At 40.3% G+C, this 17,835-nt stretch overlaps 1 pseudogene; it reads right to left on the bottom strand.

The window, feature by feature from the left end:
• Positions 1-10,466: 10,466 nt before the first annotated feature.
• Positions 10,467-11,937, bottom strand: LOC148037089 (uncharacterized; annotated as a pseudogene).
• Between the last annotated feature and the right edge of the window lie 5,898 nt (positions 11,938-17,835).

Raw genomic sequence — 17,835 nt, 5'->3', positions numbered from 1 at the left:
GTAGTTGCTCTTGTTGAAGCTTTTCAACAATGGGATTTTCACTATTCTCTACCATTATCACAAAAAAGGATACAACACAGGAAGCTAATCTATTGCAACCTTTTACAACAAGTGCACAGCAATACACCAAGAAACCTTTTTCACTGATTTCTCAATAGTACAAATGATCTACAACTTTTTTGCAGATGAACCTTATGTTTGCTTCCTAGCAAACACCTCAAAAATTACACATTCAAAATTTGTAACTTGTGCACCACTTTCAGTCAATACAGTCGAAATCACAGTGTGCCATCCTGAAACTATTGTCCATAACTTTGCGGCTCTAAAACGGGGTCTAAAATGGCCTCACATGCTAAAAAGAACTACGGGGTAGCCCTAAAGGGCTGATTCGAAGAATATACAGTGCTTTGCTCACACACCAAATCTTATAGCAATCTGAAATGTTCACTTCCGGTGCCTCCACATGCACTATTCAAGAGAAAGAGGGAAATAATAGGAGAGCTTCTTACCCATTGCTTGCTTTCTTTAACCTTGCTTCTTCTCCTTCAGTTCAGCCTTCAAAATCAGCCTCTCTCAATGGCATGGTTCTGATACCATGTCAAGAATCATGTGGTGGGAGGACTTGCTTGATCTGCTGCGCGCCAAACACACACAGTATACACAAGAGGAAGCTCACTCAAGAACATAAGAAGAGAGATGGAGACCAAAACGTTTTCTTGTTGATTTCTTCTTCTTCTTCCAAACACTATACAATGTATACAAAGTATAGATAAGATACAACATAAAGAAAAGTTGTCTATTAAGCCAAACAGTGCATAACAGACTACACTAATCGATTAGCACTATATCTTTGCCAGCTATAGGTAGGTGTAACAAACTTAATATAATAAGTGATTAGTCAGTGGCCATGTGAGTATCATAATGACCACCAACGTGCTAAGTGTAGACGTGTGGACCCATCTAGCCAGGCGGTCCATCATCAATGTCCACACGTGTTGAGCTTGCCATCTCAACATATAATAGGGGCCTCACAAAGTGTATAGAGACTATAGTACATGGTTACATGAGGAGTTTACAAGCTTATGTTAGAAGCATCAGGGCTAGGCAATACAAGGCTAAAAAGTTTATCAGAACAGAAGGACTGATAAGGCTTGTCCTTCTCCTGGTTGTCTTTTTCTTATTCTTCTTCTTTTGCTCCATGGTCTTTATCTTCTTTAACAACTAGATAGGCCTTTTGAGACCTCTTCCTATCATGATAGAATTTCTCACTTTGCATGATCCTTTTGCAAAATTCACATATCAATTGATCTTTATTGCCCTTGTACTTGATACCTACATAAAACATTTGTTCATCTTTAGAGGTTCTTGGTTCTTCTTTGGATTTTACATTCTTTTCTTGTTCTAGCACAGAGGCCTTACTGCCAACAAGTTTAGGACTAGGCATCTTGATCAATGTAGTTGATACATTATTATAGTCATCAGAAGGTAGGCTTTTTAACAACACACCAATACAAATATCTTTATCCAACTTAAGATCAATTTTTGCAAGCTGAGTTAAGAGACTTACCATGTCGTTTAAGTGAGTTGCAAGAGATGTGTTTGATTTCATATCTAGCCTAAAAAATTCAATCAGTAATCCATACGTAGATGACTTTGATTGTGCACCAAACAAAGTATCTAATCTCTTCCATGTATCATTAGAGGTTTCATAGGTATCCACATGGTGGATATAGCTGTCATCCAAATCCAGCTTAATGATGGCCTGTGATTTTTCATCATTCCCTTGCAAATTAACTACAAGGTCCTTAATCTGAGGCTTCTTCTCCTTGGCATTGGTAATGGACCAAAGACCCTCTTCATGGGAATGAGCTTGATGTGGGTTTGCTAGGTGTGAAACCTGGCCCCTTTGAACTAAATAGTTGGAGAGCCTTTGCCCATGTTGGAGCAGCAAATCAGCACCAAAACTATAAAGAAGGACTAATGAACAATGGAAATGAACAAGAAATCAAATTATTCTAATCTACACACAACAAAAAATATATAAAATTGAGTTACTAGCATTGCCACGCCATGGAACATCTTCTATTACCATAGCACAATGTAGCCATGAACTTAAAACCAAGTACAAGAAGTTGAAAAGACAAGAAGGATAAAATTGCAATAATGCCAAAGAATGATGCTACATTAGCTCTTCTTGCCTTTTTATACTAATTTCTAAGTCCTCTTTTATTTTGGCTCAAGTATTCACAAAGTTTATACTTGGAATAGGCTTCAACTCTCATGTTGACAACTTGCTTCATTACAAATCATCCCCTCCTAGACATGTTTTGTCCTCAAAACTTAAGATAATGAGGTAATAGGAAAGTTTTTAATGAATAAAATTATGTCGATGAAGATCCATAAGCATGTGGAAGCACTTTATGTGAAGAAACATCACAATGAACCTGAAATAGCGTATTGACTGCTTGCTGTCCAAACAAGGCTGCATCAATAGAATTGCCATAGCTTTTGACTGGAGTGTGAAAATTCAGTGTTTGAAGTGTAGAGATGAAATACACAACATGAAGCATCATCCCATACCATCAAGACCACTTCTTGATGTTATTAAGGTGATTTAATTAATAATAGTATTTTAAAATAGTAAGCTATCCTTGCTCAGACTAGCATCATTCATCTTGCAAAAGCCATGGAAAATCGTCCAAATAAGAAGAGGGTTGCCAAGTGGACTCTTCCATTGGTAGCCCCTTCCATTTGATAAAAAAATCAATGAGAGTTCGGTAACTAAGAACCTTTTCACGCTTCCCAATAATCTTCCTAGGTTCATAGACAATCAGTCCACCTTCATCAAGTGGTGGAAGCTCTTCAATAACTTGTACATCCTGCCCAATATACTTCTTCAATTGTGATACATGAAAAACATAATGTATGTGAGTAGTTGAAGGAAATTGGAGCTTATATGCAAGCTCTCCAATATTTTCCAACACCAAAAATGGGCCATAAAATCTGTGAGTCAACTTGTTATTTTCACCCTTAAGGGATGCATAATGAGTCTTGGGCACCTTCAAAAAGACCCAAATCTCCAATTTCAAACTCCATGTGCCTCCTTCTATCATCAGCATAGGAATTCATGACATCTTGTGCCTTTTGTATGTTTTCTTTACATTGCTTCATAAGCATCTCTATTCTTTCTAACTCATCCTTTTCTTGTGGATTCACATCTTCATGAAACATGATTGAAGTGTAATACTTCAAGCTTGACTTCTCTATTTTTGGTATGACTATACCCAACACTTAGCATGTCCAGCTGTACACAATGTTGGCATTGAATAAACTGGTGCTTAGCTTAGCTATCTTTGGTGTGAATGGTCCCGTTGTGACGTTAGGTTGTAAGTACTCTCTTTAGTTATGTGTTACATATAATAAAGAAATGTGTGTGAGCTATTTGCTCTACACTGTTGGCTCCAACCCTTCTCTCACTTTCATCATGGTATCAGAGCCATGAATGGGCTCTCTAGAGGATGGCATTAGTGGAGTAGACCTTGAAGCTTGAAGACAAAGTATGTCTCTTGAAAAAGTAGGATGCCATTGATCTTATGTGAAATGTATGCCTTTCAGTTTGAGTCTTTGGAACTGTGAGAGCTTGTTGGGGGTTGCTCAAGGGATCAAGAACATGTATTAGAGCCTATGTATGATGTCATCCATGCTGAGCATGTATAGCAGCTGAATACAGATGTGGAGCTGAAATTTTTGCACTTGTTTTTTTATGGGAAGGATTGGATAGCTCATGAAGGAGGAGCAATGCAATGTAAAGCTTGGAGAAGCTTGTTTGAGCATGGTAAAGTGGATGATAATCTTCACAACCAATAGGTGTGAGGTAAAAATACCTTCAAACAGATTAGGTATTTGAGCATGGCTACTACCTACACTCAGCTGTTGTCCTCGATTGGGGTCCTAATCCAAGGCATAGGAAGGGTGGATAGTGCTCTACTACTTGATAAATCACTTGTCAAGGGGTATGCAAGAAGCCATGGTATTGATGCTTTGTCTTGAGCTCATTTTTTAGCTATATGGTTATGTATAGATCTAAAAATAGGGATAGATCTAGAAATAGGGATAGACCTATTGCTAAACTTTCAAGGAAACATACTCTTGAAGTTTGGAAGCTATTTAACATGTACAATGAACTATTTTGAAGCATACGCATACTTGGTAAGGTACAAGTGTTATCTCTCATGCTTTTGAGCTTGGGTTATGAGTGTCAAATGCTCAAATTTTGAAGGGAATAACAAGCTGAAATCTGTCTAGAATTTTCCAGCATTACTACTATAGGGCACTATTTGGTCCACAAATGCCTTTGGAATGCTACATATGATCATCAAGAATGCTTAGTAAATGTTTGTGCAACACCCATGTACACCTGGACATGACCAAAAGGAATTCAAACTTCAGTTCTAGAATGCATTTATAGATTTGAAATTTATTGGCTAAAATTTGAAATTGAATGTATGATAGTTATCACTTGAAGGTTAATGTGTTTTGACATTCACTTGTACCCGTAAGGCTTGAGTCATGCCATTGGAGCTATAGGTGTGTTGTGGGATACTATGAGCATTAAATGCCCAAATTTTAGACTAATGTACTACTAGTTATAGCAGGATATTGATTTTTTTTATTAGTTGGAAGGATATTTAGCTTCCATACATGATGTACATGCATTGTAGTGTGCCTAATTGGACATGAATGGATACCTCCATGTAATATCAACTGTCTGAGATGTCTTGGGGCTGTTTGAGGCACATACACTCTATTTTTTGGTTGGAAGAGAAGCTGATGGTCATTGTCATTTGATGCTTACAGATTGCTTGTCTGTACATGAACAGCCTACTTGATTACATGCCGGTTATGTAGTGAATGTTGTCTATATATGCATGGTACAATACCTAAGTGATTGCCAACTGACAAGAGGTGAATGTACCATTGTTTTTGGACCAAAACACTACTTTTCTAAGTAGAGGGTGTGCTAAAAACTATCATAAATAGTTGCAAGATGAAACTGAACTTTAAAAAGATTTGGCAAGGTTTCCACTATGGAAAATCTGAGAGGATAGACAATATTACCCAGATTGTGGGGGAAAATCTTGATAGCAACAATTATGCCATATGGAAGTTCCACATGTAGAACTTCTTGATAGGGAAAGGCTACTAGGAGTGTAATATCTTCCCCCCCCCACAAACCCCCCCCTCGTGCCCCCGTGCCTCCCCCATGAGAACCCCCCTTTTAATTTTTTTAAATTTTAACCCAATGTTTTTTACTCTCTCCCTCTCTCCCCCTGCCGACTGCATGGTACGGAGAGAGAGAGAGAGAGAGAGAGAGAGAGAGAGGGAGTAAATAGAAGGGGGGGCATGCAGCCCCCCAGGTGGAAGTGGTGGCAGCCGTGAACAGTCCTCTCCCCCCCCTCGTCGTCAACAGCGCCCTCCCCCCCTCGTGGTCTTTGACGGCAGCAGCCCCTCCCCTCCCTCGTCAACAGACAGCATCCCCCCTTGTCGTTAGCCCCCCCTGTGATCACAAAAACCCCCCTCATCATCATCATGAGAGAGAGAGAGAGAGAGAGAGAGAGAGAGATAGTGTCTGTGTGTGTGTGTGTATGAGTGAGAGAGAAAGAGAGAGAGGGAAGTTTCTCAAAGTTTCTTCCCCCTCTTAAAGGGAGGTCACACACCCCTCTATTATTTTTGAAAATACACTATCCTTCATTATCTTTTCTCCACTCAAGGAGAGGCGGCGAGAATTTTGCATAGGAGAGTGCGAGATTTCTACCTCTCATACACGCATCTTTGAGTATGGCCCCAAAGTGTAGTTCCACAAGGATGGTCGGAAACCCCACAAGTGGGGATGGTGGTTCGAGTCAAGACGGCACCTCAACCATGAATGGTTTATCAGGCATAAATACCACTGGAATCAAGACATCACTCCAAACCCAGGTTGCTCTATTACTACTAAATCATAGATTATAATTATCATGGTGAAAATTCATATTCACATACATCACATTAATTGCGTGTTTGATAATTTCCTAGGTGTGAACTTAGTTGTGATGTATGTAACAAACAAGATAAATTTCGTTGTAAGATGATATCATAATAGGTGAAATTAATTAGGTAATTGCATCGTAAATTATCCAAAAAAATTCTTTCATGAATTCTTACATAAAGTGCATTGCTCCTTGCCCAAGTTCTTGCAAAATACATTTTAGAGGACATCAAAGGAAGAAAAGTGCAAGTCCATATCGCAAGATGGATTCTAAGGTACATGTAATAAACTGCATAAAAGATTAAAGTGCAGCTAGACTCATACAATGATCCTATAAAGTTATCAAGATCGGATCATTCAAGAAGGTTATAGATCGTGTAAATAATTACATAGAGGATAATGTTAAGATTGCATGCATGGAGAGTACCTTCGCATATGTGGCATAAAATATCCTATGGATTATATCAAAATTGTAAGCATTGAAAAGAAGGCATGGCATTACGTTGCATGTATTGAAGTTGTTGGGAAAATTCAATGTTGTTTGTAATTTACCAAATGGGACTGAGATCCATGAGTCCCATGTCAAAGTCTTGGTGACTTCAAGAGGGATAGGTAAAAGCTTAGTGCATGTGAGCATTATTAAGAGGGCTTAAGAAGAAATTATAGACGGAGTAGAAACTGTTCTAAACAGAACCATCTTAACCAGCCATGGTCAAGGGGATAGACAATATCGATCAATTAAGATCAAAGATAAAGGTACATAGGTACTTTGAGGGATCTAGGAGATAACCAGCAAGCTAACCAACTGAGGGCGACGGGGTTGTCCGTGATCTATTTTACAAGCAAACCTAAGGTAACGATAATTAGGTTGGTAGGGTACAAACCCTAACCTAAAGAAAAAGGAGAAACAAGCAACCTATCTTGCCAAGCCCTTGGAATCTCGCCAAGTCGAGAATAATCTAGGATGGAATGCTCGGAGCATAAGGAATCACACCTTAGCAGTTGGTTGTACGAATGACCACTAAAATGATCATGATTGTACACTTAGGTACATTGTTTGAACTTCTTTGCTCAAGGAAATAATTCAAGGCAAAATGCTTAATGCTTCAGGTTAAAAGCCTGGAGGGAGTGGCAAGTTCAGTTACCCCCAACTGCCTGCCTGGACCTATCCAAGGGGGTTGTTAGCCGCGCCGGGTACATGGACCGAACCCGCCATGAGAGGTCTCTCCGTGGGTGGTGCTTGGAGTAGGAGGATGCTTGGGTGCCAGGGGATGCTCTGGTTGTAAATTCGTTGCCTCCGGATCTTGCACAAGAGGCCTACATGACTTGAGATGGGATCTTGAGGCCTGTGTACTAGTCTACGGGCGAAACTTGGAGTAGCAATCCTGTTGATTGCTGGGATAGCCTTCGGGCATGATACTTGATGTATTCTAGAACTATGATAAATAAAGATCAGATATTTGAAAAAGGAGCCTGCTTGACATTGTTTTTGTGTTAGTGCCTAAGTTACGTGAAGGAACCTGTGTTTAAATTGATTAATTAAGGGAGCTGCTTTCGTATGTCAAACATAATGTGATAGATAATTAGATAACTAAGAAAACCGAGGAAAGTGCGGTGGACGTGACTTGGGTCCGTGTTCTAGAACGGTGGTCCCACTTAACTCAGAACTTTTCTCAAAAGACATGATAACAAAACTGTGAAGACCTAGATTTGGTAGAGTTAGAGACCCAATTTATGTTGTTTTAGGGGAGAGGAATGGGACTATGCCTTATAGGCAGAGAGGTTGAGCTTCGCATCCCCCTCGTTTCCCATTCTCCATGAACCAAGTGCAGCATAAATCCGCTTCAACTCTGTTGTTCCTATGCAAAGTGGTTCATCTGGAGCTCGACGCTAGGTACTTCCTGGAGACTTTGTTGATACGAAAGAAACCGTGACTTCAGGTTGGTCCTAAGTAGGAATGGCCGGATACTTCCACTCGGGGAAGACTCGGAAAGACCTAGATTGCAAAACTTGTAACATTCCTTGCAAGAGCTAGGTGGCACTTTCTAGACTCTCTTCCCGATGGACTGCTAAGACATGTCCCACAAGTGGAAGAGCGGAGACGTTACAGTTGGCATCAGAACATGGTATCAGAGCAAACCAACAAAATCTAAAGATTACAAGGGAACTTAATAGAGGAAAATTAAAGGGGATAAGGGGATAAACAGGGAAGGTGAGTAGAATAGAGCAGCCTTTTCTATTGAAAACATTTCTTTACTCACCTATGGATGATGGGTTGCAGAGTCCCGAAGCATGGAGCAAGTTCTTGGTGTTCCAGGTCATATTCATGACTGCAATGCATGCTTTGAATTATCGTGAGAGGCTTGGCATGATGAATATTCTGGATTGCATCTATAATCCTTCACCCCTGTATGCAAAGTGGAGATGGACGGGAGACTCAAGAATATATTATATAGCAGCCCACCGACTCGCGTACCTTCAGACCAACTTGAAGAGAATCAAGTGGATGGAGGATTTAAAGATTGTGAAGTTGTTCATCTCTGTCAAAGCTCACGTAAACGCAACTTTGCATGTTAGCAGTCGGCAAGTCAAGCAAAACAAGTATGTCTATGAAGAAATGACCCGGGTAATCTCTGCTGGACAGAATCAAAGTGTTAGGACGCTATGAGAAGAATGGGTACCCCAAGCTTCTTATGACTTACTGTTTCCTGAAAATCCATGACCCCACTCTATATTATTATTTTGTCCTTGTAGCCGATTGTAACACAATCCTATTTTCCCCAAACTGATGTATCAATCAGCCTGTCCTACTTATCCAAAATAAATGTACTCAAAGGGTTATGACCTCATTAATACATAAGACTTTTTACAATTGTCTATCTTGATCATAAATGTTAGCTAAGGTGTTAAGTGATTAAATCACTTAGCTAAAAAGCTGTGCTATTCATATTAATGTAATATGGAAACATATGATAGGATGTTAACATAAAGAATCTTATTATCCAGATGCCACCCCAAGCGCAGGTTTCAAATCCGACTCCAGCACTAAGTCCAACTATGGCTCAAGAGAAGAAATTCCTTCTCAAACAAATGAAGCCACCCGATTTTGATGGCAAGGGAAGGACTGTTCAAGCCGATGCCGAGATCTAGATTGAGTCCATGGAGGACTATTTTGAGGCAGCAAGAACTACACCTACTAACCAAGCCATGCTCGCCAAACTTAAGCTTACAGGTGAAGTGAGACTTTCGTGGAAACAGTGGTGCAGACACCAAGCGATATCGAAGGGACAGTCACTTGGGATAAGCTTAAGGAAACTGTACAAGGGAGGTATCTGCCACCTACCTACCGCACACAAAAGATGAATGAATTCTATGACTTGAAGCAGCTAGGATTATCCCTAGAAGCATATTATTCAAAGTTTGGTTCACTCCTAAAGTATGCACCCCCAATGGATATAACACAATAGGTGTCAAAATTCTGTGTTGGGTTGAATCTATTGGAAACTGCGAAGAAGACGAGAGACGAAAGGAAGAGAGGAGAGAAGAGAGATATGAGACAGCGAAAGTGGAACCCCAGAAGTGTGTCAACTAAGCACACATGATAGGAATATATAGAGGGGACCTGGGGTGCTTTATATAGACAGACTATATATAGCTAACAAGGGTGCTATATATAGATAGACTATATATAGCTAACACCCCTGCTCAAATAAAGGTCCCTTACTATGGATGAAAAAACCCTTGGGGGCTCAAGGGAAAAACCCACAGCTCTATATAGGCCTACCTTTATATTAATATTCAAAATATAAAATTACAAAGTTTAACTTACAAGAGCCTATTCATAGGCATCAAAGGAGCTACATCACTCATGAATTACAACATCAATGGAGATTTGAACTTACAAGAGCCTATTCGTAGGCATCAAAGGAGCTACATCACTCATGAATTACAACATCAATGGAGAAGGAGCTACATCACTTAGGAGCTACATCACTGCAAAAGATAAAATCTCCAAGAAAGTCCTGCAACTGAACTTGGGATGTAAGCAGTATATCTCTCACATCAAAACTTAAAGAAAAACGTTACAGTGACATTAGAACAACACAAGGTCTATAGAGACGGTTCGCGATGCCGCTCTATAGACAACATAATACATGTGGGGCCCCATGAACAGAATATAAATAAAAAAATTTGTCATCAGCTGGAATATAGACGCTCATTAGCTGGAAAGAATATAAATGAAATAATGTGTCATCGGCTGGAATATAGACGCTCATCAGTTGGAAGTAATATAAACGAAATAATGTGTCATCAACTGGAATATAGACGCTCATCAGCTGGAAAGAATATAAAAGAAATAATGTGTCATCAGTTGGAATATAGACCCTCATCAGCTAGAAAGAATATAAGCCTTGAGTGGCAATGCCATACAGGCAATCTAGCAAGTGCTTCCGACTGTGTATGTTGTTGACAACAACGTGGAAGCTTTCCTCGGAGCTGAAATAAAATGGAAGAACCTCACAAGCAAATCGATCCATTGCAACTATGGTATTAGATTCAAATACCTTTTGAATTCTTCACTTGATGAGATGCCTTTATAATCTATACGCTTGCCATCATCTTATGCATATTGTTCGAATATTGCAAGAGTAATCTTCCGAAGGCACACCTCCATGTCTTGGCCTACTTTGGGTTCAAGCTCATTGATCCTAACTTTGAAATTGAAGCATTTTGTGTATATGACTAGATCATGCACTAAAAACTTGAAGTAAAGTCCACAATATAATTCAAAATAGAGAAGTTGACCACTCACCATTGACCTCTGCAAAGACTCTTAAGAGTAGTAGAGATCTGGCAACAGTATAAATATGGTGTTGCATGCATTGAAACCTTTGACTCAGATTTTGTCTGCAACCCCTTATCATCATCCAATATCTACTCAATGCTTACCATGTCTGAAAAACCAACAAAGGAGAGGATAACAACCTTATAAGAGTAGTAGAGATCATCCATCAGCAGTATACACATATGTAATATGCTTTTGCATACATTCACAACCTTTGACTCTTTCAACAGTGTCTTCTCTCTCACAATTATGCTCTTCTGCCAAAATGTCAACATCCTCATACCCTACAAAGCACTTGCTAAACCAACGCATTTTGTAAAATCTATCTTTGATTTGCACCTTTTCCATCAGAGTTTCAGCCAATTCTGCCAATTCATCTGTATTTTCCATAACAGGATCATCATTCTCGGGAGTGACAGGAGGCAGGGGAGCCATTGCTGGCCATTCATTTTCAAAGATGTGCTTCAACTTTTCATCCAACTCTCTAGAAGCTTCCATAGCCTTGAGCTCCGCAAGGCCACGAACGAAAACTTAATTGAAGAAGACTTGTGGTACGGAGGATGTCCTGTCCTTTCCTCAAGTTCGAGTTTTCTGTTGGGGTAAATATCAACATTGATCTGCACAAAGGGAAGGCACTTTTTACGAAGGAGCTGATGCACAGCTCGACAATCTTCACAACCACACATGGAGAAGAAGGTGATTCTACCTTTGGAAGGCACTTTTTACGAAGGAGTTGACGCACAACTCGACAATCTTCACAACCAGACATGGAGAAAAAGGTGATTCTACCTTTGATCTTGAGAGAAGTATCTTTTTCCTCCTCTCTTTCCATAGCCAGAGATTTCTCTGCAAAAGAATCATTCTCCTGTTGGATGGGGAGGAGGCAATCAATGGCCTCTAAGCCTTTCTCAAAGACGCCTTGGTCAAGGTCCTCGATCTTGGCAAACAGCTTGTGGAGCACATTGGATACTTGCACACCACGATCTATCATGAAACTCCTTACGGCAGCTGCCTTCTCGGGCCAATCCACCTTCTCCAGAGAGCACCACCGAGTGTTCTCCATTCGCCATTGCCGGCACTTTCAGCTCCACTCGCAGCAAAAGCAACAGACACCACGGCCACTGGAATCGAGGTTTCTTCTTCGGTTCCGCCGAAGACAGGATCATGCGGCATCTCTTCCTATTGCGCTGCAGGAACGGGAGGAGTGCTGCCTCCATCGGCATGCTCAGGCTCGGGAGCAGTTGCGTTTGAGTGCTGCTCTTGCGGATCCATGGCAAGAGCAATACGCGTAGACTGGTCTGAAGTTCAGGACGGGGCAATTTGAGGTCACAATGGCTTGGGCGTATTTGTGCGCTCTGATACCATGTTGGAAACTGCAAGGAAGACGAGAGATGAAAGGAAGAGAGGAGAGAAGAGAGATATGAGACACCAGAAGTGGAACCCCAGAAGTGTGTCAACTAAGCACACATGATAGAAACATATAGAGGGAACCTGGGGTGCTATATATAGACAGACTATATATAGCTAACAGGGGTGCTATATATAGACAAACTATATATAGCTAACAGAATCCACCCATAAACACTTGATTGGAATCAATGCACCCAACGGACCTACAAGATGCACTCATTCAAGCTGCTCTAATAATACAGGAGGTGCAGACCAAACCAAGGAATGACAAGATTTGGCCTTACAAAGATCAGAATAAGGGTATGTCTAAGGCTCAGACTAAGAAAGCACAGGGTCAGAATCAAAGCCAAAGAAAGAAAGCTAGGGCCAATGCTATTGACAACTTTGTTCCAACACAAAGAAATGCTTCCAACCCACGTTGCTTCCATTGCAACGAGTCCAGACACTTCAAGAGGGAGTGTCCCAAGCTTAGCAAAGGGCATCGCCAGGGGCAATTCCAAGGTCAAAATAGAGCTACTCATGGCCAAGGAACCACCATTATGGCCAGAGGGAGAACCTCTAGTGTTTTCACCAAGGAGCTGGACAATGAAGAAGATCCATCCATGGATGCTGACATGGAGAGGGCAACGGTTTACGCTACTCTTCACAAGAAGGGTCCAAATCGCCAATTCTCGGTGATTCAAACTCCATCAGAATATCAAGGTAAAAGCTTCAAAACCTTGATTGACTGTGGCAGCACACATTCCTTCATCTCACCTGTAATATTTTCACGCAATAAAAGTTAGTTGGTTAGTTCAAAAGTTAGTTAGTCAATTAATAATTTAGTAGGACTACTAACTAAAGACTAACTAAGGTAAAAACTAACTAGCATTAATAGCTAATAATTTTCATTCAATTCAAAATATATATATTTTTAAATTGAGAGTCGTAAATTTGACATTTTTTCTCAGATTGATAAGGACCGTAGCCACCCTTCACGAAAAGTACAATGTGAATGGGACTTGGGAGCCATTTTTTCTCAGATTGATAAGGACCGTAGCCACCTTTCATGAAAAGTACAATGTAAACGGGACTTGGGAGCCATATTAATCACTAGTATTAATGTGTATAGCTTGGATGGTCCAAAAATATTAGATTCTTGGGGGGAGGGAAATATTATAGTTTAGATATTATCCTAAAAAGATAGAACTAAAAGTCATTTAAAAGAAAAGACAAGTGATGTTTTAGTTATTTTTGGAGAATTTATAAAAAGAAAAATAAAGAAAAGTGATTTGTGAAATTGCATGCGCCGCGATCGTAGTCTACAAGCAGTAGACAACACTTTGAACATAGAAAAGAAGAAGGAGTGAACTAAGAGCTTTCTAAGCAAGTGCCTTGGAGTTTTACCCCCCTTTTGGAGCCAATGCAACCATCAGATTTATGATCTAAGCATCAGATCACTGAGTCTTCTAAGAGCCCCTCCACTCTTGTTCTCAGACTTATCCCCTCCTCTCTAATTCATTATAAATATGAGGCATGGGGAGGTACAAGAGAGCATAAGGAGACCTCGAAAGGCTGCAAGAGAGAGGGAGATCAGAGAGAGTATACCCCTCCAAGAGATTGTGAGAGGGAGCTTGAGAGAGAGAGAGAGAGAGAGAGAGAGAGAGAGAGAGAGAGAAGAGTTACCCCGAGAGGCTAGACAATTTCCCTCTTTCTCAATCCTCAATTTAACCATCTTCTCTTACGCTCTTTCATCTCAAATCTATTACATCTTCTTAATCTCTTGAGTCTACTTGCGGACGATAGCAATCCTACAACCAGCAACAGAGCTTCGAGCAAAAGCATCACTATCAATCCAATTGCGGTACCGGTCGTAAGTAATGTATTTTCAAATTGATAGATGCTTGTTTTAATGCTCACAAGAGATACATTAGGCTCCGTACCTTGTGGTGCTAGAATAGGTCATTGAAAAGGATAAATCACATCTCAAATATTCAAAGATGAAGTTTGTGAAGTGCTTGTATCAAAGGGAGTTAAATTGCACCTAGTTGCTATGTGATGAATCCATGTATAGCATAAGCAACATATGGGACACTAAAGTATTGAGCATTGATGAGTCTTTGATTAATCTTTACCGAGGATAATATTCTTTAAAGTTCGCAAATGCATATACACGGTACATACATGGGAGAGATTATGTAAACTTTACATCCATGACATGCGACTCCTTGCCTTAGGAGAAAGGAAGATAAAGCCAAGAAAAAATATTGCATAGTAGGAAAATGCTAAAAGATAATTGTCACTTAGAGAAGAGGCATAAATGCTCTTGCTAGATTGATTAATTTGCATTGGAAGGATAGGACTTACGTCATGTATAGTATTGGAACCTTTAGCATATTCCTTAGGCTAAAGCAGGGAATATTAAGTAAATTCTACTCTTTGGCCCCAAGGAGGAGAGCGAATATGCGATGGAATTATTGTTGCATCTATTATTGTATTGTTTGGGAAAAATACAATTAGTTTTATTGGTTGGTTTAACAACACCCTAAATGTTTTTCTTTCAATCAAGGGATTGTTGCATTGTGATTTGGATAAATATTCCAAGGCTTGTGTTGATGGCAAATGCATAGCAAGGGTCTGTAATGACAAGTTGCCATGGGAGTAAATGAATGTTTTTCTAGAATATGATATTAGGGCTGATTGCTTTGATTGTGCTTGAATTTTAATTGGATTAATTAAGGAATGATATTTTGCACGCATGGATCATTTCCAAGATCACATCGCAGATTATCCCGAGAGGGCACTGCTCGATTCACAAGCTGATAGTCGAGTGGTGAAAAGGCCAACTATGAAAATGGCATCTCACTCCTAGACCGCTTGTGGGTCAGGTGGAGCTCTGGACACCCCTTGCCTATCCAGAATGGAGTTGGAGATCCCCGTGAGTGCAATGTCTGGGACGTTGGAAGATCGTATTCTAGATAAGGATGGAAATTTTTGTGCCATGCGACTTGGATTGGGTACTCCTGTTGGACAGAAGGGATACATAATTCTCTTGCATGGGTAGGAGACAAAGATTAACTTAAAGATAAGTTAAGGAACTTGTTTGATAAAATAACTGCTTTTTTTTTTTTTTGGTGAATTACATGAATGAACTCTGTCCTAAAAGGCTTAATTAGTCAAGTTGATTTTAAATGTCGCACATAAATGTGGTAAGACCTAATTAGACAACTAAAGCTATCAAGGGAAGTCGGTGGTCGGAATCCCCCGACGGGTCCGTCCTACGATTGGGTGGTCCCAGAGAACTAGGAGGCTTCTCACAAGGATTTACCATCGCATGACTTTAGGTATTGTTTAGAACCCGATTCATGTTGTTTTAGGGGACCGGAAGGGGACTATGCCCTATGGGTAGAGAGGTTGAGCAGTGCATCCCTCTCGTTTCCCATTCTCTATGAACCAAGAGCATATGTCTGCTTCGACTCTGTTGTTCCTACTCAAAGTGGGTCATCTAGAGCTCGATGCTGGCTACTTCCTAGAGACTTGGTTGATAAGAAAGAAACCCTGACTTCATGTCGGTCCTAAGTGGGAACGGCCGGATACTTCCGCTTCAGGGCAGACGAAGACCTAGATCGCAAACCCTGTGACATTCCTTGCGAGTGCCATGTGGCGCTTTCTAGACCCCCCTCCCGATGGGCTACTAAGATGTGTCCCACAAGTAGTCAATTGGACATGTTACATCACCAATCTATGCAAAAAGATTAGGGATAGCCACGATAGATGCACCTACCTTACTTGTGGAATTACCAAATGGTCGTGAGGTCACTTGTACTAGGCAAACTGCTATGGTGAAATTCCTACTGGGTGGAAAGCCAACCTCTATGAGATTTAAGGTAATGAACCTAGGTGTCGACGAATGTTTACTCAGAATGGATTGGATAATAGCCAGTGATTCCCACATCCACTGTGGGAAGGGTCAAGTCTCCTTCCGCAATTATGAAGGGGCACAAGTCACGACTCAAGGTGAGGCTGGGAAGCTAAAAATACAGTTGGCAAAAGTAACACTGATAATAAAATGTGTTCAAAAGGGTCTACATGTCTATCTGATTAAACTAAATAAGCTAGATCAGAATCAAGAATCTAGAAAAGAACCTTCATGGTTAAAGGAATACGCATACGTATTTTGTGAAGATCTGATGGAACTTTCTCCCCAAAGGGAAGTCGACCACGAAATCAAACTTGTGCCAGGAGCTGCACGGGTCGCAAAGAGGCCATATAAGATGTCCATCCTAGAAGCTATCAAACTAAAAGAGAAACTCAAGCAACTGTTAGATCAAGGCTACATTCGTCCTAGTAGTTCACCATGGGGAGCTCTAGTGTTGTTCCAAAAGAAGAAAGATGGAATGCTTCGCCTATGCATTGACTACAGAGGGTTGAATCAAGCAACCATAAAAAATAAATACCCCATTCCAAGAATAGATGAATTACTTGACTGTCTTCAAGGGGCGAAGATATTCTCAAAGATAGATCTTAGATCTGGATATTATTAGATAAGGATCAAAGAAGAAGATATTCCGAAGACTGCATTCAGTAAAAGGTATGGACACTTCGAATTCCTAGTGATGTCATTCGAGCTGATGAATGCTCTTGCTACCTTCAACAGGTTAAAGCAGGATATCTTTAGGCCCTATCTTGATGACTTCGTACTCGTCTTTTTTTACGATACCCTAGTCTACTCAAAACAGGGAAAGGATCATGAACCCCAGCTTCGCATTGTTCTTGAAACAATGAGAGCACACAAGCTTTATGCTAAGAAGAAGAAGTGCGCATTTTTCAAGTGACAGATTGAATATCTGGGATTCATGGTATCAACAAAAGGAATTTCAATAGATCCAACTAAGGTCAGAGATGTTCTGGAATGGACAACACCAACTTCTGTCAAAGAAATACGTAGTTTTGTTGGGTTGATAGGGTGACACAGAATTTTCATCAAAGATTATGCTTTGATTGCAGCCCCTCTGACTCATCTACTAAAGAAGCAAGTAACAATTGTATGGTCACATGCTGAACAGACTAGCTTTGACCAACTAAAGCAAAGCTTAGTATCATCACCCATCCTGAAACTTTCTGATCTTAGTAAGGAGTTTGAAGTGGTAACTAATGCTAGCGCACTTCCTTTAGGATGTGTACTTATGCAAGAAGGTCATCCCGTAGCATACTCTTCAAGAAAATTGAAGAGCTATGAAAGGAATTAAGCTACCCATGATCTAGAGCTATTGGCTGGCATCCAAGCTCTCAAACTTTAGAGACATTACTTGCTAGGTAATAAATTTTCCTTAATAACGGACCACAAGAGTCTTAAATGGATTTTCACCTAGAATGAGCTCAATATGAGGCAACGTTGATGGATCAAAGCGTTAGAAGAATATGATTTTGAAATCAAATATAGGCCTGGAAAAGAGAATGTAGTTGCCGATCCACTCGGTCGCAATGCATTTCTAAATTCTCTCATTTTGCAAGATCCATCAATAGCAAGGTCTCTAGCCACAAATTTATCAATGCCAAACAACCCGATTCT

The sequence above is a fragment of the Lygodium microphyllum genome, chromosome 4, assembly GCF_053477565.2.
Source record: "Lygodium microphyllum isolate KBCC chromosome 4, Lygodium_microphyllum_v1.1.10, whole genome shotgun sequence".
Classification (NCBI taxonomy): Eukaryota; Viridiplantae; Streptophyta; class Polypodiopsida; order Schizaeales; family Lygodiaceae; genus Lygodium; species Lygodium microphyllum.
Note: the sequence above shows the minus strand (reverse complement) of the source record. Positions and strands in the feature narration are given on the sequence as shown.